We start from the raw sequence: 25,748 nt of genomic DNA, 5'->3' as shown, positions 1-25,748 counted from the left end.
AGCATGATCTATGTTTGGAAGTGCCCTCGCTCATCGTTGAAATTGTCTGTTGATAAATCAGTCAAATCACTGCATATTTTCAAGATCTTTCAACAAAGCAAATGAGATCAAGATGACTGTTAGCGCAGCTAACCGGACTGGATTTGATGTTGATTCGTTCCAATTTGTCTTTTCTTTTCATGTTGTCCTTGGCTTGGGTGCATACAGGTCTTCAAAGGGAGTGTTTGACCCGTGTTCTGCCTCCCTCCATCCGACATAGCCGCCCACACACACACACACACACACACACACACACACACACACACACACACACACACACACACACACACAAACACTTTGGTGTTTGCAGACAGACTCATCAAAGGCATCATTTAACCACCATGACTGGAGCCCAGATTCTTTACACTGGCAGCACGAACGGTCACTTGTCTGTTCTGGTACTTTTATACTCACGGTGCCGAGTGACATATACAACGGGGAACAAAAATGGAGTGTATAAGTACAATCATCCTGTCCGCTAACTACGTGCAGTCTTTTAAATTCTTATGCAATGAAGTTTCTCGAACACACTCTGTTGGTTAGCAATTAAAAAACATATCTGAGATAGTCACAGCTTCCTAAAATAATCCCAATATAGAATTGACACAAATATAATCAACACAAGACTTAACTTAACTTGGCGTAGTATGAAAATGAAGATGGGGATCAATACAGCTGCCACCCTACTTACGAACATTCAAGTTACGAACGACAGTACAGTGAGACCTCAACTTACAAACACCTTATCTTACAAACGTCAAATTTATGAAAATGAAACCTTATAATAAGCCCTATTTTCATAATACACACCAACCACGGCTGGCGGAGTGATCTTCGGCGGAAGCACACGACCGAACGGCACCAGAGGTTAAGTTACCAACAGTCCTTTATGGAAGGTGACTCTCCTTCCATAAGCCATCACCGACCATCAAAAAGGCAAATAAAACTTGATTTTACAGCACAGTTTATTTCTTTAATTAGAGTCCTCATGTAATGCACCTCTCTTTCCAAACAACAATTCCCTTTGACCTTCGACCTCCAACGCCATTCCATCAAGCCATAAATGACCATCATGTAAAATAAAGTAAATAAAGTGACTTTATGATACAATGCAGTGTAATTCTTTCATTACAATACAATAGCACATTTATTATACATAGAATAAGGAGGGTTTTGTGTAGTTTTTTAGGCTTATTTAGTTGAAAAGTATATTTTATGGAAACCCAGGAACAGATTATTCCCATTTTAATGGTTTCCTATGGGAACATTTTTTTTTGAGATACACACTTTTCGCCTTACACACTCTGTCTGGGAACCAATTAAGTTCGTAAGTTGAGGTCTCACTGTACTTACGAATTTTTTACATGTACATATCTTTATGGAGCATATATTTTAGTCAATGTTTATTTTTCAGTACAAACCAATACGGGTTATTTATACAAGCCTTAAACAATCATACTACATAAACCGTAAACATACTTATATAAGCCTTAAACATAGATTCCATACAAAATTTAGTACTGAAGCAACCTGTGAACGAATTCACCTTACGTTCGGAACGTATCTCGTTCGTAAGTGGGGGAGCGTCTGTATACATGGTGTTAGTTTACTGGTGTTATTTGTCAAGGACAAAGAAAGAGACAAATTAGAAGAATCCGAAAATATTAAATACCAAAATCAGCATCTGCGTTTATAAGCACCACCGATCACGTCAAATGCCTGCCTCTATGTGTTACGACACTTAATTTTGGAAGACTTGTCGCGGCTTGGAATTGAGGCGGATTTACGTGGGACAGGGGATGTGAGACAATCTCTTTTTCGTCAATGGATGCTACAGCTTCATGTTTGCTTTAAAAACTTAGCTTGTTGCAGACGAGCACATTCCACCATAACATCCTTGATCCACTGGTGAAAAGGACGCTTTGATGCTCTCCTCTTTTATCTAGAACGGCTTCATGCAACAAAGAGGGTGCAAAAAATGTGTAAGATTGAAGACTGTCTTTTGTGTTGTGTCACATTATTTGCTTTTTTTATAAACACCACCAATCACATGAAATGCCTACCTCTATGCGTTACTACGCTTAAATTTGGAAGACTTGTCGTGGCTTGGAATTGAAGCGGATTTCCGTGGGACAGGAGATGTGAGACAATCTCTTTTTCGTCAATGGATGCTACAGCTTCATTTTTGCTTTAAAAACTTAGCTTGTAGCAGTCAGGCATATTTCACCATGACGTCCTTGATCCACTGGTGAAAAGGAGGCTTTGATCCTCCACTTTCATCTAGATCTGCTTCATACAACAAAGAGGGTGCAGAAAATGCGCAAGATGAAGGCTGTCTGTGTCTTTTGTGTTGTGTCACATTATTTGTTTTTTTTTGTTTGTTTATTTTTGACTTCAACATGGCGCCGCAATAGTGGCTGCCTTTACAGCAGCACCTGTAGTTTGTTTTTGTACTTCTTCCTTTTTTCTTACTTTCATCACTTTGCTGCTGTGAAATGTAAATTTCTCAGTTGTGAGACAAATAAAGGCTCATCTAATTTTGAGCAAGTAGTTAGGTTCATCCCAGCGGCGCACAACACCTGCAGCTGTGTCATTTCCTTCACACTCATCGTGTTCCTGTCTCTTTTGCGCATGTAGCCTTCCTCTCACCTCTTGCACGCCTCCCATCTGTGCCTCATCTGGTCCGCATTAACAGGGCAGCTGACATGGTTAAGTCGGAAAAAAAAAGAAAAAAAGGATGCCAGTGGAAAATTCGACTCGCAATTTCAAGCTGCAAAACGAAGGCCTACAACAACAGTGGCACCTGGCTCGAGTTGAGCGGGAGTGGGGGGTGCGGCGTGGAGGACTTTGTCCCAGAGGGTATCGAGAGATATGAGACTTTCTTAGAAACCAAATGCAGTGAGAGCTACAGTGGGAGGGATGGGAGTGTTGGGGGCTGGGGGGAGGGGGGCAACCTGTCACTTAGCTTGACGCATTAATCTGTTGACAAGCTCAGCTGCTCTCACAGCTCCAACCTATCCTACGCTGGAAGCAAATTGGCCGTCCTTTCCAGTCCAAAAGTGCTTGACTCAGATCTGCAGTCTTAGCTGTTACCTGAGGCAAGTCAGACCAAGAACTTCCAGCCTGCCTTTTTTAAATTATAGCCTCTGACTGTCGCTGGTGCCTGGAGCCATGTGCGTGTTTGTAAGTGTGTGTGTGTGTGCATATGCACATCAGTGTGTGGAAATGCACCAGGGAACTCATTGCTTTCGTCAGAATCACATTCGCTCACCAGCACCCTATGCAGAAATGTACAGTGTTGATTCTGATAGGAAAAGGTATTATGTAGGCGCAATATGTGTAAAATATATTGAAATCTTTAGTTTTAGTGTGCAACAGGTCGGAATCTTCTTTTCCTTTCGGCTTTTCCCTTCAAGGGCTTGCCACAGCCAATCAGTGTCCTCCATCTTTAGAGGTTTGATCCGCATGTTTGTTTTGGACAAGCTTTTACGTCGGATGCCCTTCCTGACACAACTCTCTGTATTTATCCGGGCTTGAGACCGGCACCAGAAGACGTACGTCCCTTTATGGCTACAGAACAAGCAACTCGCTCAGTATAAGGCTCCCAAACACAAAAAGGTCATTGGCACAGCAACATTTAAAAAAGCAAAAACTATACAGGTCGGAATAGTGATGCAAAATACGTGAAATACAGCATCTATTATTTGGGCGTAACACATCACCCCGTAATGTAATGAATAAATGTAAATAAAGTGACTTTATTATACTGTGCAGTGTATTTCTTTCATTACAATACAATAGCACATTTATTATACACAGAATAAGGTAAATTGTGTGTAGTTTTAAGGCTTATTTAGTTGAAAATTATATATTATGGAAACCTGGGAACGGATTATTCTCATTTCAATGGTTTCCTATGGGAAAATGTTTTTGGGGATACACACTTTTCGCCTTACAAACTCTGTCTGGGAACCAATTAAATTCGTAAGCCAAGGTCTCACATTATATTTATAATTTATATATTTCAGACAAAGACTATAGCAGTACGTACACACAATTACTTGAAGGGCAACCGATACCTACCGACAAGTTGCGTCCATAATTTGTAAAATCACTTCAAATGACTTCTACTGAGCGTATTTTACAAAGATTCCACCGCATACAGCTATATTTTACATTTTAAGACTCACGCTGAATATTCATGAAGTCTTATTTTCGAGTTGATGCCCTAATTGACGTTGTTGCGACACACGCGTGTATGATTTTGAAGTGCGCTTTTCAACACTTTCATGTCTTTCAATTCCTTGATCTCCTTGATGTGCGTATCACCCTGACGCATAGCACACGCTTGCAAATTGTATAAAAGGAGCTGTCGCGGGACAGAGAGATCGGGCGAACCACGGGGCAGAATCATCTCGGACTCACAGACCCGCTCAGGCGCCCGGCTCGCGCCGGGCGTCGGACGGACATCACGGCTCGACTTGCTCGACTCCACGCCACGATCAAGCTCTGCGCGTCACCTGCCTGGGAGATCTGACAACGAACCTACTTACAAATAAAGAGAACCATCAAACTCTTTAACGTCACGTTTGGGACGCCCCTGACTGAGAAAGCGACACACAATGCATTTTGAGTACTTTTTTTTGGTCTGAAAACACTGTGTTGATCCTTTTCCACTTTTCCAAACATCCATCTAAATCCGCAAAGCCACAAAAGCGAACTGTTTCCTTTTTACAGCTTTTGCCAGGCACTCTGAATCCATAAAAGGTTGAATTGACAGTATTGCATCGTTTTAAGAGATGAGCGTGGAGCTTATTGGGTGTTATTTATTATTGATAATAATAAAAATGACAATTTGGTTTCCACATTTGGGTGCAGGGAGACACTTGGAGACATTCATTGTACTAATCAAGTTGGTACAAGTACAATCAAAGTTGTTTTTTTTTCATGAACGTATTATATGGCGATTTATCAAAATGCAATCAGTCCTTAAAGATCAAATGTCCTTTAAAATCAACAATGGTTTAACATAAACTAATACTCCATCACGGCTGGAGAAGGTTGACTGGTAGCCAATAAAATCCATCTAAAATCTTGACATGGATGTTTGGCAGCGAAAACTTCCCACATAAATTCAAAGTCATATATTTTTCTTTGTTTTTTTTCCCTGTATCTGTGGAACATCTTTGTGCATACGCCACAGAAGCCATGACCACTCCCTGCTTTACAGCAGGATTGCTTGTGCAAAAATAAAGTGTGGTTTTCAAGAATAGGAGTCAGGAAAAAAGACCAATTGAACCAAAACTCGCCTGAAAGGCAGAACAGCCTCTTTAATTTAAGTTTTTCCCCAAAATATTTTGGGATTTGTATTTAATATTCTCAGAACATATTATTTTTTGTGTTCAATTTGCAGTTCCTTTTATTTGATCAACTCATTCGAAATGTATTACATTTTCTATGTAACGTTGCTGTCAACAGCAGCACTCTCAAATCGGAACATACAATGTTCCCTTTGATATGTGCAAGCGGTGTCAGCAAATACATTATTCAAAAATCATCCAAGGGAGGGCTTCCATAAATCAGCATGAAGAGAGAGTCACTGTTTTGCTATGAAACATGTGGACCCTTAAAGGACAACCGACACAATTTTTTGTTTCCTAACTGACATCAGAAAAACGTTTTATAGCATCTAAAATGCCCAAAACACGCAGGCTGATATTTTAGTCAAATGCAAACGATTCATCATCGCGTTATTTATGTTTTGTCTTCTAATTTCGCCATCAACACGGATTAACACGAGGTTTTCAGACCAAACAAAGTACCCAAAATGCATTGTGTGTCGCTTTCTCAGTCAGGGGCATCATCAACTCGAAAACAAGACTTCCTGAATATTCAGTGTGAAACTTTGTAAAATACGCTCAGTAGAAGTCATTTGAAGTGATTTTACAAATTATGGACACAACTTGTCCGGAAGCGTCGGTTGTCCTTTAACTTTTTAAATGGTAAACTAAAACCCCAATTGGAACAAGTGAATAGTGAGAGTCTGAGTGAGCAAAATTTAGATTTAAAGAAGAAATCCCCTTTAGTTGGACAATAATCCTTTTTTTATTTTTAACCACTTTGCAGGCAGCCATTCGTCTGTCCGTCCATCCATTTTCTTCCGCTAATCCCGTTCAGGATCACTGCTGAGCTGGAGGCCGGTACACCCTGGACTGGTGGCCTGTCAATCACAATCCACACTTCATCAGGCATGGAACCATATTTGGTAACTTCAAAAACGCCCCACTTGTCACTGTCAAACAATGGAAAGCGTTGATTTCACTAGACCAATTAGCAAAAGGGAATAAAAGATAACAACGCCTGTAACTGGCCGCAATATTAAATAGTTGCTTGCCATGGCAACAAAAATATAATTTATTTGGTCATGTTCTTTTCTAAAGTTTAATGTTTCTATGTGAACCTTCGATGTATGTTTTTCTTAAAATCCTCCTCAAAATTAATTCATTAATTTATAATTTAATTAGAATATTTTGTCATTATCACTTCCGGTTCCGTGTCACGTGTTTCGACGTGCGATAGAAATCGCGAGAGAAAGGGAAAGATAAAGTCAACGTCATTAGTTTGCCTCTGGTTTACAAGGTGCATACGGTACGTCATTGATTTGCTTCATTAATGTATGTCTTGTCGAACATATTGTTGTCATGTTGATTGTTGTCTTAAATGTATAAGTAATGTAAGTTTCACGGCGTTCCATAATAAACATCAGTACGAGACGTCATCCTTGACCGGTGTACAAACAACGCATTTCACTAATGAAAATAGAATGATAGATTCAGTGCTGTATCTGATTTAAGAATGTATGGAAAATTAAACATCTTCTGAAATGTCATCAAAAATAATTATTATTTTGCATATGAAGACGTTTTTGTGCTAACCTGTAAAAACATCAACAACTTCATCAAATGACGACAATAAATATTTTTTTTTTGTGTGTGTGTGCAAAATATCAGACACGACGAAACGGTTGGGAGAAGGAAATCAGACAAAAAGAGATGTCAAACACAAAAGGTTTGAGCGTGCCGTCACTTCTTGAGGTCTCGAGTGTTTGATGTAATGAGCTGTGCCCACATGTCCAGCCTCTCACTGCCAGGAAATTACGCCTTCGTCCCCCCAGAGCCCCTCTTACTGCTGGGCGAATCACTCATCGTTTGATGTTCTAAAGCAGGCTTTCCAATGTAGGTTGGCCTTTCATTCACTATTTTCTCTTTTTGCCTATGATTCAGCCAACTGGCAACAGTTTGGTGAATTTCCCTTGTGGATCTATACAGCAGATAGCTAGCTATGATAAGAAAAAAAAAATCCGTATTTGTCTCACAATGGAGACATTCCCAACTTAAAGCATCAAACATATGAATGTGAGAAGTCGAAGAACAAAGAGTGTATAAAATAAAAATATATCTACATTAAAATTGGTGAATCCAGGTTAGTTAGATATCTATCTAGGCAGTTGGCTAGCAACCTAGCTAAATAGCTAAAAGAGAGCAATGTTGAGTTGTTGTAAAGTGCTTTATAAATACAATTGAGTGGAGTTTAATCTAATCGTACATCAGTCAGCTTCACATTCACTCATGATTCAGATTTTGAACAAGCATGTCTCTGAGTATACAAAGTAATGTGACCTTTCAGCCATTAAACGCAAACATTTGGCGGTTTTCAAACTATTGACACACGTGTGGGTGAGAATAAGCTCGTGTGGGAAGAGTCTGCGCTGCTGTTCTGAAATGTAGGACTGTACTTGAAAATTAAGTGGGAAGTGAGTCATTGTTGTATCAATGTAGGTTCCTGTTGCACTCAGGTCAACATAAGAGGTTTTTTTTGTCCAGAAATAGCTCAACGGTCCCATAAATTCCTATTTCAGAGAACACGTGTCCATCAGCTTTCTTTTGTTGTTTTTTTATTTTTATTTTATTCAGGTATACTCCCTCAACATTTGTGAGCTGAAATTCCCAACCTACATTGTTCAGGAAAAAATGCCAACATGTTTTCATACTTTTTCTTTTGAAGGCTACCGACAAAGAAGAATGTGATGATGGCAACAAAATTGAAAAACAAATTGCAGTGTGACATCGACTCCTGTACGACTGAGAGCTTACACAGACAAATTGCAGTGTGGTATGTATTGTGTCTCTTTGAATACAAACAAGCAGCACGCTACGTTTGAATCATCAAAACTAATTTACCTCCAATTCCAATTACAGTGATACCTTGGCTTTCGAACGCTTTAGCTAACGAACTTTTCACCTTACGAACTAGTTTTTGGGAAACACACGGAGCGCCACAATGGCTGGCGGACTAGTTTTTGGTGGAAGAACACATAACCACATGGCCAAACAGCGCCACGGAGGCTGCCGGACTACTTTTCCACAAACCCTTTCTCTGAGTGCATATGTGGCATACATGGTTTGCTATCGAGTGGATACTTTTGCTCTTTTGGGACCGAAAAAGACCCCACCACAGGCTAGTGTTCAGCCGAAGAGGACACAAAAGAAAATTACGGTTGAGCAGAAGAAGGAGATCATCGAAAAACACGAACGAGTTGTGCATTTGTGTGACTTAGCGTCCCAGTTCCAGTATGCTAAGTTGACCATTGCTATGTGTGGCTAAGGGTCTTTCTGTGTTGTCTCAGCAACGGTCTCAGGGAATACAAGACGTTGAAAAACTTCTGTTGATTTGCATTAACGAAAAGCATCTCGCAGGGGACCGTGTTAGTGAGAATATTATCACAGAGAAAGCATGGCAACTTCACTCTGATATCATCAAGAGGCAACTATGGGCTTATTTAGCAGAAAATTATTTTTTTCTGGGGACCTGGAAACAGATTATTCTCATTTTTAATGGTTTCCTATGGGAAATTAATGTTTGGAAGACACACTTTTCGCCTTACACAACCTTTCTGGGAACCAATTAAGTTCGTAAACTGAGGTATCACTGTATGTTGAAAACTTGAGGCTGCACCATATTTGTGAAGCAACATAGCCGGAAGCTACAGAACACATGATAAACCCAAAATATTGTCTTTGCTAAACTATATAAAGATGTATAATAAAGAGATTGCGGTAACTTTTTACTGAGAAAATGAAACTGTTCTCCTTTTAAGTAAAGTTACAACCTTTTTAATGGAATAACATCCCAAACATTTCATTTTTGAATGATTGCAAATACAGTCAGATTTGCAATCACGGAACATGCATCACCAGAATGACCCTTTGAACATGTCAATATCATTCATTGCACGTGAGTAATTCTTCACATTTCAGCTTCATTTAAAATAAGTGTTTTCCTCACTGTAGCGACTGATCATTATCCTGCAGCAGTTGTGGTATGTTATTACACCGATGAAGCATGATTTGCCCCTCATGGTATAAATCACTCAATTAGGTTTGTCTTTCCCAAAAAGTGAATACATTTTGGAATACGTTTGATGAAGCCAGATGCAGATCAAGTTACAGAGCTAAAAATCAATTTTTTTACGGCACTTTGGCAAAGAGGGAGTGGAAGAAGTGTATTTTTTTATGATGACTACAACCTCCATCTTGATGAGATGGATAAGCAGAGCTTTTGAACTTGATTGCCTGTCAAAGTGGTGTTGAAGTATGGAATTTTGCAAGGTTTTGGATTGTATTGGTTTCTCAACATGCCATCTGATGACTTTAACCAAGCTTGCAATACTATTAAGTCACCGTGTTGAACCTTGAGGTACTCCATAAGTCAACATATGGAACACTCCCATTACCTCTTGGACAAAGTGTTGCTTTCCAACAACACTAAGCCGGAATCTCTGCTTGGAGTCGAGTTCATCTGATATGACAGCATAATAAAGTCAAGGAGCAACATATGTTGAAATTTTGATCGCGGAATAAGTTTGGCATCACAGTCTATTTTGGACACCATCCACTTTCACATTTTCAACTTGTACAAGAAAAAAAATATTTTGGCTTCTCTGAATTCATAATCCACGCATGCACAAACAGATGTTTTGTGTTGCCCTCCATTTGCACTGAGTCGTATTAATCAGCTCTTGGTTCATATTGGTGATTTATGTAACCTTCCTGCATGGGATTGAAGGAGAAGAGAACACAAATAGATTGCAGACGCCAGCAGGAGTGTGAGTAATGTCCAACAGGCGGTGGTTTGCCAAAATGTGTCACCACCACACCTTCACTTTATATCAATACCTTATCCATAATCGACATCCGGGTGAAATGACATGTCACGAGTCTCTCCACTTAATTCTGACTTGCGGCCATTCTTTTTCCGTGGCTCATCCGATTCAGGGTCAGAAGTGAGATGGAGACTATCTCATCTGAATTACTGGTCGCCAGTCAATCACAGGACACGATTTGGATTGGATGAGCCTTTATTAGTCCCACAGTGGAGAAATTTACATTTTGCAGCAGAGTAAAGGAAAGGAAGAAGCGGCTCCCCTCTCCCGGCAAATTGGCATTTTTATGTTTATTATGTTTGTTAAAGTCATTATAAGTGCCTTGCACGCTGGGTCAGAGAGGACAGTAATTTCATGTGCGCTGTATGCCATGCATATTAGCATATTTGACAATAAAGCTGACTTTGACTTTGAAAGTGTTTAAGATTGAATAAATGTCTGTTGTGTTAAATTATTTATTAGTTTTATTCGGTTAATATCTAACTTGTTTGTGCTGCACATGAAGGGGGGCGTACTTATCCTAAGACTGGTGTGTTATGGCTTGATCTACATTATTTACTGCCATCTAATACTAAGCTGAGGCATCCTTAAAAAGTCATATCTGTAAATATTTTGCTCAAAAATAGTTGGACCATAAAAGCAAATACAGCAGCAAGTGAACCCTGTGACATTGTATTTTTACGCCACTGCATTATCTCAAATCACTGCATGTCACTAACTGCGTCATCATGACCAAAACGCACTGCTTGAAACAATAACATCCAAAACACAGATGCTATCATCATCTTACATTGATGCAGTGCCTGAGGATTGGACAGTGCAGTATTTCACTTTGTAGCCTCCACTTGCCTTCAGCCATCTGTTTTCTCCCCGTCATCATTCCGCTCTCAAATAAAATGTTTCTCATTTTCACCGCAAAAAGAAAACTGGATGTAGTATGTTATCACAGTTGGGAGTAAGTCACATATGGGCAAATCACATGACCCAAGTCTCGAGTCTTTTAAGAGAAACTAAACACGAGGGTGTCTGTTTTCGCCAATTTTCTGGCTTTTGGTATTTAGCATTTGCTCCATTGTGGGAGTGAACACGTTGAACTTGCTTTCTTGAAGTAGCATCTCTGATTCGCTTTAAATCCAGTGCGAGATAGGTGCACAGTCTCCTTGGCGAAAGCAAAACTGACTCTTTGGCGTCCTTGCAAAGTACAGTTGTGAGTAACTGCTAGAAGATCTCCACTTGTGGATAGATGTAAAGTAAAACACATTGACATGAACAAATCGGAATGCAAGGCACTCTCCAAACTTTTACAGTTGTGGTCTGTGATTTTTGCCCTAGCCAAGTTTCCATCAACCGCCAAGTAGACCGTGTGCCTATGTTTAAATTGAAAAAGAATGAGAAGAGCCACTTCCGTTATCCGGCAAACAAGTCACCCACAGTTTCAAAGCGTGTACGTCTAGAAAAATATCAAATTAAAACTGTCTGTCGGTGGTGTCTGTCTTGATTGGTACTCGTAAGTGGGAACACATAACTCCTACTCTGGCATCCCTGTTGTCTGTCTTGACTGGTACTCATAAGAGGGAGCACATAACTCCTACTCGAGCATCCCTGGTGTCTGTCTTGACTGGTACTCGTAAATTCTTTTCAAGATCTTATGATTTGTCTTCAAATCTTTAAATGGCCTCACACCTCCACCCATTCACACCTTCCTGGTGCCTCAAGTCTGTTGACCAGAGATTATTAGATGTGCCAAAAACCAATCAGAGGCTCAGAGGGGATCGAGACTATTCCGTTGCTGGTTCCACTGTCTGGAATGACCTTCCACTGAACATTCGGCAAGCCCCCTCACTGCGCATCTTTAAAACCCGTCTCAAAACTCACTTGTACTCTTTGGCATTTGACTCAACATGATTCCGACTTGATCTTGGTTTCACTCCCTGGTGCTTTCTACTATCTGTGACTGCTTTATTTCCTGTATCTGATAGCTGTCCATGTTAAGAGCTCTGTTAAAGCTCCAACTGTTGTTAAAGCACTGTATAAATATATTGGCTGTATTATAATAATAATATTAATAATAATAATAATACATTTCATTTATAAGCGCCTTTCAAAACCCTCATGGTCACTTTACAGTCACAGGATGAGTTTTTTCTGTGGGTGAGCAGCAGCAGGACACATGCGCCAGCGTTCACTCAACACGGAATAACTCAAATAGATAGATATTGTACTACATAGTACAGACATGTCCAGCTCCAGGCCTAGAGGGCCACTGTCCTGCCTGTTTTCCATCTGACCTGGCTGCAACACACCTGATTCAGATGATCAACTCATCAGCCAGCTCTGAAGCAGCATCAAAAAAGTCCTGATGATTTGAATCAGGTGCGTTGCTTCTGGGAGAGCCGGAAAACAGGCAGGACAGCGCCCCTTGAGGACCAACTGTGGACATTCCTGACATAGTGTCTGCTGGTCATGTTGACCACTGTCTTCCATCACCTTTTCTTTGTCAAAAAACGTTTGGTTACTGAGCACACTAATTGTTGTTGCTTTGTAGCTGGAAATTCTGTCCCATTCTTGGTTGACGTACAGCTTCAGTTGCTCAACAGTCCATTGTCATATTTTACGCTAAATCCCGCTAAATGACAAACAATCCAACACGCCATCAGTAATCAAAACCTCTCCTGCACTGACCACTTGATCTCATGTGGTCTAAATCTAACCAGGATCTGGTTTATACTGACACCTCAAAGAGCCTTGCCTCTTTCTTCAACCTCATTTATGGCTGACTATATCATAATAGTCGTAAACTATTTCATTCCCCCCGGAGAAAGGAGTAAAAGCCTGCCGGTCTGGGAACGGCGACGCAAGCAAACAATGTTTGAATACGAAAGACTGATGATGTGATTATGAGTATCTGACAGCGTACATAACCTCAGCCAAATAATACAGCTTCTCTCTGTATGTAAGACAAACCTCTAATTAAGTCGGATGGGATTGTGCAGTCGTGGGATTTGTTTTGGACTTTTCCTCAACCTGAAACATATGGAGCGCTATAATTTCTTGGCAGGCTTATGTGGCAAAGGCCTGACCTCTTCCTGTGGTTCTTTTGTTCTAAGAGGGGCCAGGAGGTATCGAGGGATTATTCTTATCATTGACACAGGATGCCAGCAGGAGTTCACGTTGCAAGAGGGGAAGTGACAGTGTGGCACTTGCTTGTTTTCATAGAGAATGAGGCGCTATTGTGACATGCGGCTGTGCGGACCGGTGAAAACAGGAACACAAATGATGTCCCTGAGGATTAGCAAGAGGTTTCTTCGCCGTGGCTGCATAACGTCAGGTCCTTCTTTTTTTTAGGCTGTCTCGCTCTGTCTGCAATCTGTGACAGTGCCGTCGAACGAGGGGAGACTTTTTGTCCTGTATTGGTTTCTGCTTGGGATGTGGTTCACAGGTCGGAGAGGTGATAATATCAGCATGTCACAGGTGCATTTCCCCTTTTGAGTAAATCTGGTTTTTAACACTAGCGTCACGCAGCTTGAGTGCGTTGAAGGTCTCCGGGTAACAAACGCATGACAGCTGCGAGCGAGAAGAGGGCATTGATCACGACTGAATCGCTCTTGTTCCAGTATCAGTGCAAATTGTGAATACTCCAGAGACCATAGCAACATAGTCTAATGATATTCAGCCTGTCCAAAGCAGAGAGTAATTCTCAGCATTGCTTAAATTTGTGCAGTCTGCCATTGAGGCATCAAATCCACCAATCCCCTTGAGGCACTTAATAATGTGCAGCTTCCCTGACTGCCGCCCTAACCCTGAACCAATGTTACTATGTGTGTGAAAATCTTGGGATCTCTTGATTCATCAACAAAGTTTTTTTCCTTCTTAACAGCAAGTATTTAAATTTTTGGGGGGTGATCTGGCCTTTCTTCCTTTTTCCGCAATAAATGTTCAAGGTGAGCATATGAAGAGAAAAGCAGTACTGCCTTGAAATCATCTGAAATTACCATATTTTCCGGACGATAAGGTGCACCGAATTATAAGGCACACGTCAATGTCTTACGGTATTTTCCTGTATAAGGCACACCCAAAAGCCTTGATTTTCATCCAAAGATAACCCTGCGCTTTATACGCAAATGTGCCTTATATGTTAGATGTTAAGTGATATTGAACCTCAACAGGTCTGGGAGTAAATCACACCACACTCTTTTCAGTCTGGATTGATTCAGACGTAGCACTACTGAAGGCTTAGCGATGAAACCTACAGCCTGCCACTGTGTAGGACCTATTTTGACTTTTTGTTCACAGAATCAAAATCAGACCCAGTGTATAAGGCACACCCAAAAGCCTTCATTTTCTTCAAAAGATGTGCCGTATACGCCGGTGCGCCTTATATGTGAAGTAATATTGAGCCATAACAGGTCTCACACCTACTGTCAGAAGCCAAATACTCCATTTCCCCCTTTAGAAGTAATGCATAACCCCAGCCTTTACTGTAGCGCCTTATAATGTGGCTTTTATGTATTTATATATGATATTTGGGAAACTTTTTTTCATTCATTGAAGGTGCCCCTTGTAGTCCAGTGCGCCTTACGTATGGAAAAAGTTTGAAAATACACCATTCATTGGGGGTGTGCCTTATGCTCAGGTGCATGTTATAGACCGGAAAATACGGTATATCAAAACTTTTTTCCACATACAGGGCGCACCGAATTATAATGTGCACCTTTAACGAATGACAAATATTAAAACATATCCTATATATAAGGTGCATCGGATTATAAAGTGCAAGGTCAGCTTTTGAAAACAATGAAGGCTTTTTGATGCACCTCATAGTGCGGAAAATACGGTACTTGCTTGACCAACATTTACGTTTAGTCGTCAGTCCAGGGCTGTTTGATAGTTTTTGATTCGTCTTGTTTTGTTTTATATATATATATATTTTTTAATTTTATTTTTTGATTGGTTGATTTTTAGCCCAAAAAGTATCACACTTCTATACATAAATGATTCTTTTACAGAATATTCTTTTTTTTTATTGATTCACCCCAGCCCCCATTCAAAATACTGAACGTAGTGTGACGTTAATGCAAGGATAACATTTGTGCACTTTTTTAAGTACCTGAAGGCAACTTGTATGCAGCACCTGCCCACCACTGAACACAACACGGCAAGAAAATCTTCTTTGTCTTCTTTATTTATCCTGGCAGAGAACACAAGAGCTTTACATGTTTGAGATCCAAAGGTTAAAGTCGTAAACGTCCAGCAGCTCGAAAGTTGCCTGTGAATAAAAGTGTTACATCACACACACACATTGACACACACAAAATCCATTAGCTCATAAATCATAGTTGATTATGTTTGTCTTATGACTTGTCTCCACAAAATGGGACCAGAGGTCAAAGCTGGTCAAACGTCTCCACCCCTGTCACCTTTTGAACTTTGAACCAGCTGCCCCCCCACCACCTCCACCACCCACTCAATGCTCAGTCACAGAGGTCAGGAGTTTGACCTCACCCACTCTGGCTCGGCAGTCTAATGGCCTGCCACTGTCACTGCCTGCCACAATGATAGCTCCATGAAGCCTTATTACAAGCCCAGCGAGCAGCCTGCAGTTAACTGCAAATGCCTCTGCATTGGCGTGACACTGATTTGTCTTATGTTGGAAACACAGGCAACGTACTGATAAGACACAGAGGGAGTGTCTGTGCGTTTGTGATCAGTGCAAGCATGTAAGCCACGGAATATCAAAACAAGGCCAAGGCCTTCTGCCTCTTACCCTTCTGTCGCAGAAGGGGAATTGTATGCATCTGCGTTTAAAAAGGTCCTGTGATTGCGAACAATGGTTTCTCTTCATTTGGTCATGTGGTGCGTTTGTGCGCGCTTGTGCACGTGTGATTTTGTATTCAACTGTTTAGATGTGTGTGCACGCGCTTTGCGGTGCAGCCTGATCACATGTGCCAATGAGGGACTAAATTGATCTCTGCTGCAAGCAACAAGAAGACAGCATGTGTCAGGTTCAATGTGGTATCGTGTGACTGAGGTCACATGACAGTGGGATGCGCTTCTTCAAGAAAGACACTGACACATGACCATGAGGCAAATCATCTGCAGGCTAATGAAAGTGATTGTCCGTGGCTCTGAAGGGCACCAAAACAAACGACAAAAAAAGAAGGTAGTGAATGGCAACCACAAAGCAAAAAAAAAGAAAAGAAAAAAACATGACAAATCAAAAAACACAAATAAATAGAAAACAAAAAAAGATTAACCGCAAAGCAAAAACTAACTAAATAACAAAACAGCAAATGAAAAATCCCAAAAACAGCCATAAACTTGGTTGTAACTTGAAAAGTTTATAAATCAAAGCCATCCTTTCCATTGAAATCAATTGAAATGCAATGAAACCGTTCCAGCTACCAAGTTAGGTTCGAATTTTTTTAAACCAGTGTGTGGTGAACACACACTGTTATTCAGAAATAAAACACAACTTTTTATTAGTCACTCATTAACTTTTCCAGAGTTTGGGAAAAGTGGGACGATATTTACAGATTCTAAACAAAGACCGTTCCATCCCTTAACTCATTCACCTTCCATTCCTGAATTTATTCGGGAATAGAAATGCATAACGTGTGCCACCATTTCCCAATTTGTTCGGGTTTTGGTTTTTGCTGCAGGGGGTGCTGATAAAGCACTGGTCAGACCTCTGGCAATGTTTTCCCGTCCCACGAGGGGGCAGCATTTGCCTTTTGTCCATGTTAGCACTTTGTTACAGCTTCAGCTGTTGTTAAAGCGCTCTCTCTATATGTATTATTATTATCTATAAATCAATATGTATTGTATTTCGTACAGCCGCCTCCATTTCAAGCTCAGCTAACTCCAGACCCATATAACTTAGAAATTAACTCTTTTTTTCTGGTGAAACAAGAGAGTCTTAAGTTTTCTTATGCTGCATTGAATTTTTATGTAGTCCTAAAACTCAATATTCTGTAGGTCCTGCAATTTGAGTGACAATGACAAAAACCCTGGAGAATACTTGAGTGGACACATTTTTGCACATTGTCTGGCAGTGAATGAGTTAATTAAAAACAGTGACATTTTAATGAAGAATGTACACTTTAAATAAGGGTAATTATTGTTCACAATTTTAATGATTTGTGAAATTACCAACGGCTCTTACTCACCTCAGGGCAGATCTGCTGCTCCGCGCATTAGACTTGTGCCTGACATGAAAATAGAGCCCTAACTGTTAGAATCCATCCATCCATTTTCTATGCTACTAATAAAGTTCATGGTCACAAGTAGATTGAGTCTATCCCATGCTCAGCTAGTTAAAATATAATATGTGATACAGTCATGCAAAATAATCAAATTGTTCGACTATATTTACCGTATTTTCCGGTGTCATGAATGAATGAAAGGTGGATTTTTAAACTTTTTCGATATAAAGGGCACACCGGACCATAAGGCCCACCTTCAATGAATGACAAAACATTTCAAAATATAATATGTAAATACAGTAAAGTCTCGTTATGTCGATATTCAAGGGAGTCCGAAAAAATATCGATATAACCGGGACTATCGATATATCCGACCCTGTTTGCATGTAATTTTCTCTGTGCGTGCATAGAAATAGTATCGATATAACCGAGACTATCGATATATCCGATATCGATATAACGAGACTTTACTGTAACCGGGACTATCGATATATCCGACCCTGTTTGCATGTAATTTTCTCCGTGCGTGCATAGAAATAGTATCGATATAACCGGGACTATCGATATATCCGATATCGATATAACGAGACTTTACTGTATATAAAAGTTTTCCTCTTATAAGGCATACCGCATTATAAAGTGCTAGAGTAGAGGTTGGGGTTATGCACGACTTCTACAGGGGGAAATGGAGTCGTGGCTGCTGAAATTAGTTGCGAGACCTGTTGAGCCTCAATATTACTTCACAGATAAAACGTACCTGCGTATAAGGCACAGGATCATCTTTTGAAGAAAATGAATGCTTTTGGGTGCCCCTTATACACCAGCAAATACGGTATTTTTCATATTTGTACTGTCCAAATTGAGTCTAAATTTGAATTCTGTGAACAAAAAGTCCAAATAGGTCCTCCACAGTGGCGGTCTGAGTTTCATCGCTAGGCCTTCAGTAGTGCTAGTTCTGAATCAATCCAGACTGAAAAAAGTGTGGTGTGATTTACTCGTAGTCCACGAGAGGCTACCATTAGCCAGGAAATAACCGACCAACCTTTCTTATTGACATCCATTTTTTTTCTTGAAAATGGCTTTAATAGTACATCTGCAACCAAATCCATTTCTCCTTCAACAACTGTGGGTCGACAAAATTGCTATTAAATCAACACAATATATTTGTTAATGTAGCTCGCGACTGATACAGTGTGCTAGCTCTGGCCAGTATGCTCTTGTCACTAGCAGCTTGTGATAGAAGCAGTTTTCGCAAACTATGATTGGCTAGTGACTGGCCAATCATCGTCTGCGAGAACTCTGACATTAACCAGCGCCTTCAAGAAGGCCTTGGTACCCCTTTTGGGTTGCCAGCTCGAAATCTGATTTGTTAGAGCAACAGTTTGATCAACACATTTGATGCAACAGGGCCTGCAGAACTGATTGTGAAGGCTTCCAGGTAGATTTCTGACCCTGGTAACAAATGATGACTGAAATGTGATTGGTTAAATGCTTAAATACGATAACACATATCAGGAAGCAGCGAAACGGGAAAAGTAATGAAAGGAAGCTGAAAGACAATTTGGAATTATTTAATAAGAATTCATGGGCAAAATCTAATTAACATCAGTCCGTGATTTCGATATTTTTAGGCTGGCAGAGAAGGCTTTGCAGGCCTTGACGGTCCACCACTAGTCCTACATGATGCAACGTTTAATGCTGCTAAATCCTAAATTTGTAAGCGTTTTAATTGCCGACTATATACACAGCATACACGTACGCACACACAAATGCAGAGCTTCACATGTGCACCCCAGAATGCGCAGACAATCAAGGAAGCTTTATCATGCCAGTTAGTAATCACTGGCCCATTAGGAGGTTCTTGCCAATGGGGCTTATTTAAAAAAAACCCTAATCCTTTCTCCCAGTGGGGCACTATTGTTTGCCACTGCCCAGCGTCCAGGTGAATCATTACAGGAAGTGAAGTGGATGTTATTGGTGTGTCTGCCTCAGAGTCTCCTGTTGGAAAGGGGCCAGTTGAAAGCATTTGGCAGCGCCTGTGGAGCCTTTGTGTTAAACTTTCTTTCGTTGGAGAAACCAAACGCACAAGTGTAGTTTATGTGTTTGTTGTTTAATGTGCATTTTCTACTTTCATTTCTTTAATAATTTTGCTGCTGTGAAATGTAAATTTCTCCACTACGAGACTAATAAAGGCAAATCCAATTCAATTTACAGCAACCAGATGAAGACGCATGGCCGCATTTGAGTCATTTTGGGAAACAAAAGCCTCTTGGGTCGTTTTGTCTTCTTTGCTCCTTTGCTGCCTAATTAGAGAGTTCGATGAAACGCCGCCATCGTGACTCAAGAGTTCGCCGTCTTGTCCCTGACACCTTTTGATTCAGCGCTTGAAATTGCTAAGCCTTGCCCATTGATGTTTTACTCAAACTGCACTGTACTACTTTGTTCAACGGTGCATTCGGATGAACGATGTTTCTAAATGTTCCTTTCCTTGAGTGGTGCTGTGATAATCATTATTTGGTAGCACTGATGTTAATTACAAGCACAGAGTGATATTCAAGCCTAGAAGAAGCTGCGGTGCAAAAAAAAAAAAACCTGAACTGCACCGGGTGCCATACGCACTAAGCAAACATTGTACACGGCATTTGAAAATTGATCACATCTGTGTCGCAAAAGCCGCCTTTTTGTTGTTGATAAACGTCTGGATACGATAGTTGGTGCGTGTGAAATATGTCGCACAAATGAAAACAAAACAAGCGGATTAAATTAGGAGGCCGATTATTAAAGCCATGTGCTTGGGAGCACGCCATGCTTAGTGGGTGCCAGAAAGTAGAGCGTTTGCAACCCTTCTTGTTGATGAAAGCTTTTCATCACAGAGATGTGACAAAGAATTAAAGAAAATCCTTTGGGGGGCAGGGGGGGGGCTTATAGTATGAGCGGTTGAGTCTTGGCGCGTGTTGACGAATGGAGATGTGGAAATAAATTTTTATGCCCCCAGCTGTTTTATAATGTGATTTACTACAGAGCAGGTGCACATCTCTGAAAATCTCGTTCTAATTGTAAAATCTTATAAGAATGAGCAACGCAGCCATACGGCAAGCAAGCGAGTTAAATGAGGCACCTCAAGTCACAAGAGGAGACTGTTCTGAGCCATTGTGCCTTTTCTGCAGCACGAATTAGGCTAGCAGTGTTTTTGATTGGAAGAAATGTCGGTAAGATTTGACTGTTATCGCTGGACAGGCGATTGTCCTTTTTTTTGCCGCGGCTTGGAATTGAAGCGGATTTACGTGGGCCATGAGGACTGAGTCAATCTCTTTTCGTCAATGGATGCTACAGCTTTGTATTTGCTTTCAAAACTTAGCTTGTAACAGACATGCACATTCCACCATGACATCCTTGATCCACTGGTGAAAAGGAGGCTTTTATCCTCTCCTCTTTAATCTAGGACTGCTTCATGCAAAAAGAGGGTGCAGAAAGTACTTAAGATCGAAGACTGTCTTTTGGTTGTTTTTGACTTCAAGATGGCGCCGCGCAAGTGGCTGCCTCTACAGCAGCTCCTGTATTTTGTTTTTTACTGATGTGAAATGTAAATTTCTCCACTGTGAGACAAATAAAGGCTCATCAAATCTAAAAATGTGTTTTTTTTTCTACACTATCACTAATTTGTTTTTCTTCTCATGTTAGCTGCAATCAAGATTTTCAAAGATTTCTTTGTATCCAAATGTTTTGTGCGTTATATTTAAATCTATTTGATACATGATGTTTTAGAAACAGCTTTGAAATTGCAAATTATTGACGAGTATGCGATGCCACTGCTTGCTAAATATTATCGACTAATGTTCATCAATTAAAAATGTCCCCATTGTGGGACTATTAAAGGCTTTCTGGTTCTGTGTCTTTTGTGTTGTCACATTATTTGTTATTTACTTATTTGTTTTTTTGATTTGAAGATGGCGCCGCGAGAGTGGCTGCCTCTACAGAAGCTCCTGTATTTTGTTTTTCTACTTCTTCCTTTCATTTCCTCTTAATGTCATCACTTTGCTGCTGTGAAATGTAAATGTCTCCACTGTTGAGACTAATAAAGGCTTATCCAATCCAAATCACGATTAGAAAAACAAGAGAGGGCAGGCCGCAATTGGATCCATGTAGGAAAGAATCGGTGTTGAGCTGCTTTGTATGGTTCAACTTCTGTGTTGTCGATTTTCCGTTATTTTGTGCAGACGTGTGTGCAATTTGTTGAGTAAATACAAACACGGTCCAAAAGATTTTACTAAATGACCCCCCAAAAAAATGCCAATTTGTCTTTTCAGTGGTCATCATACTAACAATAATCTTTTAAGGCACAGGCTTGGCTCCTTCACAAATCCAAAGAGGGCGAAGGGGTGGGGGTCGAGATGGGGGGGGGGGGTGAGGGGCCCACAGGTGCCGTGCCTTAAGCCTGGGGGAGGAGTGTTTGAGTAGGGGAATGAAGTGGGGTTGGGGATGAGGGGTGGGGGCTCAAGTAGATGCATCGGGGGAGGGAAAGAAAGCTGTAGTAGATTAAGGTTGCATTGTTGTTTTTTAAAACATGTTAAAGGACAACCGACACCATTTTTTTTGTTTCCTGACATCAGAAAAACGTTTTATTGTACCTAAAATACCCAAAACACGCAGGCTGATATTTCTAGTCAAATGCAAAACACCAATAAAATGATAGTGTCTAAAAACTGCCACAAAATGACCTCAGAAATGGGGATTTTCAGAAAGTCCCGCCCCAGTTCGTGACGTCACTCCAGGACGTCTTGCTTTGCTTCAGAATCAAAACAATGGCCTCACGAAGTTCAGATTCAAGAAAGACAGAAGATGCTTTCTTGTTACTCATCCAGCTATGAATATGATTCAAATAGTTCTGAAGAGGACACCATAAATGTTTGCAATCGATTAAAGAAGTCCTTCCGTATCAATTCAAGCTGTCTGGACTCCAATGTAGCGTCCCAGAAAATGCACAGGATGGCGCACAAGCTCTGTTGGAAATGGGCTGATTTGTTTGCTGGGAATTTGTGTCCACTTCTATATGGTGTTACCGCAATTGGTGCGCACAGTGATTCACCATTGCGTTATTTATGTGTTTTTCCTTCTAATTTAGTTTTAAGACCAAACAAAGTACCCAAAATGCATTGTGTTTCACTTTCTCGGTCAGGGGCGTACGTGACGTCACGTCAAGCATCGTCAACAACTCGAGAACAAGACTTCCTGAATATTCAGCACGAGACTTAAAACGTAAAATATAGCTATATGCGGTGGAATCTTTGTAAAATGCGCTCAGTCGAAGTCATTTGAAGTGATTTTACAAATTATGGACATAACTTGTCCGGAGGTGTTGGTTGTCCTTTTAAATGCATTGTTTTTTGCAGCCACATCAGATGACAGTGGACTTTCTGAAGTTATGCTACCCATCTAAAGTTGTGACTGTTTTTTGCTGCAACCGTTTCCAATTTGTCCAAAAGGCACCAAATATGTTTTAGAATTATAAACTCCACTTGAAGATATATTCATCCAGTCTTTTGAAAACCGAGAAGGCAGAGTGAGAAGGGAATGGGGAAAAAAACCCACATCAGCATATTGTATTTGCTCAGCAGAATTTAATATGCGCGAGCTAGAGGTGCTTTTCTTCTTGGGCCAGTTCCCTGGAGACACATCCATCTCTGGGAGATGGTTGGGAGGACAAAAAGAGAGAGGGGGGAAGGGGAATGTGGTGGAGGTGGGAGTGTTTTGCCCCCGAGGCCCAGTCCGGGCTCGCTTAAACACACACACAAGCATGATGGCGCAAAGCAGATATCAACAGTTGCAAACACACACACACAGACATACACACAGATGCACGTATTCACACATGCACGGTCCTCAGACAGAGACCGCCTTGTCTCACAACAAATACAGACTTGGTCAAACAGAGCGGGGTAGAGGAAAAAGGAGGAGGGTGAAAAGGGATTTGAAGGGGAGCGCACAGGGTAAAAAAAGACATATACTCCAAAGTAAATGGCGTAAAAGAGAAAAAAGGGCGAATTATTCAAAGAAACAGGCTCGCTAAAGGAACTCCGGTGTTAGTCGAGGTGTGTGCTGGTAAACACGAGAGAAAATTGAGAGGAACGCTAATGTCCACTGACAGCCCTGCGAGAGTCGGGAAACAACGTAAACACTTGTTGGAGGACTTGTGGCAGCTTGTGCCCCATTACTTGACCAGCTTGCTGCCAGTCTCTTGGCTCTGAATCATTTCTGCGCTGTTAATAGGTGACTGTGAGTTCTCCTGGGAAAAGTATGTCTTCGTTTCAGACGTTCAACCTAAAAAGGGCTGCGAGGATAAGCTAAAATGACTTGAAATAGCAGCAGTCACCTTCTGCCAAACAGAACTGAACTGTTCCGCAGTTCCGTTGGTTCTGCAAATCTAAACTCTCATTCCGTTTAATATTTTCTGGCCTGGATGATATGTTGGAGACGAGATCCGGTGCCTGTCAGCAATCCGCCAGTTTCGATCTACCTCATGGCCTGGTATCTCGCCACAATCGACGTACCCGACGAAGGTGGACCTGGTCCGATGGGACGGAAACACACCTCGTCCTGGAAGGGAACACCAATGATTGATTGTCACGCAACGCCTTGAATGGAAACATTCCTGTGGTTAAGAAGATGAGTGAATTGTGGGAGACGAGGAAGACCATGATGAGAGAGCATCAGAAAGCATCTCCCAGGATCTGATTCAGTATGACCATTTCTCTGGTAATGATTATCCAAAGAAAAGTTGAGGTTGGCTCAAAAAGCCTTTGCAGAAGACCTTCCAAACAGGACACACAAAGTCAATGCACAAAATAAGATGTCAGCAGTCAGTCTCCATAGCTGAAAACAGTTTATGTAGATCAAAGAACTGGACAGTCTTTGAGAAACGTCTGTGTAGGCTCTCAGTCATACAGGAGTGATCCCTCAATGAAAACGTATCTTCAGCCATCATCTTCAGCTCTAAGATTGGGTGAGCAGCTGCTCCAACCTGAGAGCAGGGACCTATCAGAGCAGAGGTCTGTCACTGCCACCTCCCTTCATTACGGATATATGTAAGGCCAGAGTTACCAGCACAACATTAGTTCGCTGACAAATCTCTTCGAATGAGAAGCGAAACGTCCGACACCTTCAAAGTAATACAGATGATGGCTGAAGAAAGCTTTTCCTCATCTTTGAGAAATGATCAAACACACTGAGAATGGCGGTTTTGTACCATGAGAGAAGAAGTCCTATCACAAAGTCTTGGGCCAAATCAGACCATGGATGAGATCGGATGGGAAGCTAGTGAAAAAGAACCTGCAAGCAGGTGATGCGACTGGTTCTGTGAGCAGACCGAAGACGCGTAATTGTCCTCAATGTCCTTACGGAGAAACCCAGCCACCAAAACCTTTTAAGCGTTATCTGAGGTTGAGCACCCACGCTGTAATTACGGATGATCCGCCTGTAGAAATTGTCAAGAAACCTCTGAAATTGCTTCCCCTCACCCCTACAGACATCGTGACATCAACTAGACACGCGTTTCATGCTCTTGGAGATCTCTTGAAAAGATCAAAATATCAAGTTAGACGCAACACAATTGATCTATCGTGTCCCGCAGCATCTATCATCCATCTATCAATCTTAACCTGGTACTGAAAATGACCCACAGATATGTTAAAGTTGTTCCCACTTGTCTCTCTCCATCACCAGAATGAAATAATGGGCATGGAACAGGTCCAATTTGGAGCAATTTGAAGCTGACTTCAGAAGAGCGAATGTAGAATCCATCAGAGGCAATGAGTTGAAGTTCTTGGTGGTGATTTCATTAAGGGGTCGGAAATCAATACATGGCTTCAGGGTTTTATCTTTTTTTTCTTTCGTACAAAAGACAACAAAACATGCTCCCACCGGTGAGAACAACAGACGAATGTGCACTGAATGCAAGGGAAGTGGAGATGTATTCTTTAAGTGCTTCCTATTCCGGCTTAGAAATCTGATCGCAGGTGCGCAGCAGCAGACTCTACCAACGATCAACAGGAAAGGACGAGGTGAGGTTCACCACTTTTGTGGAGCAAATAGCAGGACAACAATGTATACTTGCAAGAATTTGTGTGATTGTATCATCAAAAAGATTCTGAGAACCTGGAGACATCTCTGCATGTATTTTGGCAATGCCGAAAACCAACATTGAATGCATGTGACCTTTGACCCATCAAGTATTAAACAAAACAGCATCATTCTATGAAGGAAATTGGTCCATGGATTCGGGAACATTT

The 25,748-nt window shown here is 41.0% G+C and overlaps 1 long non-coding RNA gene across 1 annotated transcript in view; it reads left to right on the top strand.

The window, feature by feature from the left end:
* Positions 1 to 25,748, top strand: part of LOC148893502 (uncharacterized) — a 60,858-nt gene that overhangs the window by 21,189 nt on the left and 13,921 nt on the right. Inside the window, exons 3-4 of the long non-coding RNA XR_016116095.1 lie at positions 6,166 to 6,304; positions 8,104 to 8,211. This is a non-coding gene — a long non-coding RNA (uncharacterized LOC148893502). The remainder of the gene's footprint in view (positions 1 to 6,165; positions 6,305 to 8,103; positions 8,212 to 25,748) is intronic.

This window comes from Hippocampus bargibanti, linkage group LG09 (assembly GCF_051943395.1).
Source record: "Hippocampus bargibanti isolate YZ-2025 linkage group LG09, ASM5194339v1, whole genome shotgun sequence".
NCBI lineage: Eukaryota > Metazoa > Chordata > Actinopteri > Syngnathiformes > Syngnathidae > Hippocampus > Hippocampus bargibanti.
The sequence above is the reverse complement of the archived record's forward strand: the minus strand, read 5'-3'. Positions and strand labels throughout refer to the sequence as shown.